Source organism: Odontomachus brunneus, unplaced genomic scaffold, assembly GCF_010583005.1.
Source record: "Odontomachus brunneus isolate Ranch 3 - 2012 unplaced genomic scaffold, Obru_v1 Obru_scaffold_379, whole genome shotgun sequence".
NCBI classification, from domain to species: Eukaryota; Metazoa; Arthropoda; class Insecta; order Hymenoptera; family Formicidae; genus Odontomachus; species Odontomachus brunneus.
Window position 1 is genome coordinate 86,999 of NW_022639829.1, and position 2,935 is coordinate 89,933.

At 36.9% G+C, this 2,935-nt stretch overlaps 1 pseudogene; it reads left to right on the top strand.

Moving 5' to 3' along the window:
• The first annotated feature begins 429 nt into the window (after positions 1-429).
• On the top strand, positions 430-2,220 carry LOC116853614 (annotated as a pseudogene).
• Positions 2,221-2,935: the final 715 nt, after the last annotated feature.

Sequence of the window (2,935 nt, forward strand, 5' to 3'; positions counted from 1 at the left end):
AAAGTTATTCTTCTGCATGATAACACTCGGCTTCATGTCGCAAAAGTCGTAAAAAATTATTTGGAAACGCTCAAGTGGGATATTTTACCGCACCCGCCGTATTCGCCGGACTTTGCTCCATCTGATTACTGGTTGTTCCGACGGATGCAGCACGATTTGGCAAGTAACCGATTCATTTCTTTCGCAGAAATCGAAAATTGTCTCCTAACTTGGATCGCCTCAAAAAACGAGACATTTTTTCGAGATGGAATTCGAAAATTGCCTGAAAGGTGAGAAAAAGTAGTAGCCAGCGATGGACAATACTTTGATTAATCTTCATTCATTTTGTTCTGAAATAAATACATTTTTGACCACAAAAAAAAACGAATCGAACTAATTTGCACTCCCAATACATCCTCTTCATTTCTTACCAATTTGTCTGACCCATCTTTCAGTGACAATCTAGCATCTTCTTTTGTTCAGAATAATTTAACGCACTCTCCAGGTAATAGTATATTATCTGTTTTAAGATCGCACACTTGCTTTAGTAATTTGCCCAAAGGTGTTAGGACTCTTGTAAACACACCACGGCATCGTGTCATAATATCCAAAGTTGAGCCAGGGGAATACGTTCATTTTGATCTGGAGGTAGGCATTGTTGAAAGTCTCTCAAATTCTTTTTTTCGTTCCATTAGTACAGAATTAGAAATTGATATCAACACCGATGGATGTACTTTAGATAAGTCATTTACCATTCAAATCTGGCCGATCCAATGTAGATTAGTAAACATGCGAAATATCAAACCAATTGTTGTAGGAATTTATAAAGGTTCACAAAAGCCTTATGAACCTGTTGCTTTTTTGAAAAAGTCATTGATAATGTTACAGCACTTATATCGAAGGGAGTTGTTCATTTTCGTGGCAGCCTTTTACCAATAAAATTAAAGTCTTTCATAGCTGAAGCACCTGCTCGAGCCTTCATTTTAAATCATTGTAGTCATATGTCTTCTCATCCCTGTTCTAAGTGCAAAATTTCTGGCACCCTGAGCGATGGTCGTAACGTATTTCATGGTATCCATCATCCTCCTCGTACCGACGAAGAGTATAAATTGCATCTCGATGAAGATCATTATAAAGAGTGTATAAGCCCGTTATCTATGTTGCCGATAGGAATGGTTTTTTAAGTGCCCTTCGAGTACATGCATTTAGTATGTTTGGGCGTAATGAAAAAAATATTGTCCGTTTGGGTACATGGCAAATATTCACGGTTAGCTAAATTTTCGGCTGTAGCACTTTCCACAATCAGCGCTCGTTCATATAATTTATATCGTTTACATAATTTACAACAATATTGTCCAACAGATTTTTCAAGACGTCCTAGATCTTTAGATTCATATTCTAAATATAAAGCAACAGAATTTCGTCAATTTCTTCTGTATACAGGGCCTGTTGTCGTGTATGATATTTTAGACGAACAATTATACAAGCACTTCTTGCTTTTACACACTGCTATAAGAGTCTTACTTTTTAAATATCACTCGCAGAAGCATCTCACATTCGCGGAACTTGCACTGCAAAAGTTTGTACTTCGAGCTAAAATTCTGTTTGGTTCAAATTTTAATAGTTACAATGTTCACGGTCTGCTTCATCTGACAAACGACGTTAGGCGTTTTGGTAGTTTAGAATCATTTTCCGCTTTTCCGTACGAAAACAATATGTTAATTTTCAGAAAATATTGTAGAAAACCAGGCCTACCTTTATAACAATTTGCTAATAGAATGACAGATATACGACATCACGGACGAAATAATATTCTCAATATCGATTCATTCATTCATGTTTTTATGCTATGTAAGAACAGCGAAAATAGTAATTCTTATAATAAAATTGAATGGAATGGAATACGCCTAAGTACCCGCATGCGAGACAATTGTTGTATTTTGATAGATGGGTCGATTTGTCTTGTCTTCAATATTATTACAGGCAACAATTCTTATTGTTTGGCTGTAAAACGTTTCTTAGAAGTGGATCATTTTTATAATGTTGGTCTGCCCTCTTCGGCTTTTCATGTATACAAATGTAGCAACATTTGTAGCGACATTGTTATTATTGACATCAAACAAATTTATGCCAAGGGCTACAGGATGCCTTTATCCGAAAAAAGTTGACAGCGACAGCGATGAAGAGGATCTCACAGGAAATATGAAATATATTGTTGCCGCATTAATTCATATGGAATAGACGTAAGTAATAAAACAAATAAATTACTGTATATCTTAGTATACGACCATTATGTGATTTGTACGAAGAGAGAGATTTTGTGATAAAAATATTTTGTGGCAACAGTTACATTGTTGAGTAGAAAATTACAAGTAACATGTAATTACAAGTTACATATAACATTGTGTTTGCTGAGTAAATGTATCCTTTTCTTTCTAATCTGTTTTCTAATCTGTTTCGTTTAGTATGAGAATTGAACCCAGGTAAGCCGAGAAGATACAGAAAAAAAAGATACAGAGGCCTGACTCTCTACGCGTGCATTGACGAATTTCATGAGAATATTTTGATAAATATCCCCTATTTTATTTTTAATATTACTACTAATGTTTTATTACCCTATTTTATTTTTAATATTATTACTAATGTTTTTGTATAGTGCGACGCGACTCGCGAGATTATTTCGCGAGCGACGGCAAACAGTCCTGTCAGCCGCGTCGACAATTTGCCGTCGGCTCTGAGTCACACCACGAAAACGAGTACGATAGTTGGGTGCCAAGTACGGAAAGGCCGCACCACCTCGATAAACGCGAGATGCGATACGTTGCACGAAATTCGCGTGTCTCGGAATCGTCGGAACCGGCAGCTCTTAGGATTTTAGAATCGGAGACAGTATGGGCTCAGGATAGTCTCAGGAAGGGCGGCAATGCCTCCACACGTTTTCGGAGCCGATTCTCCC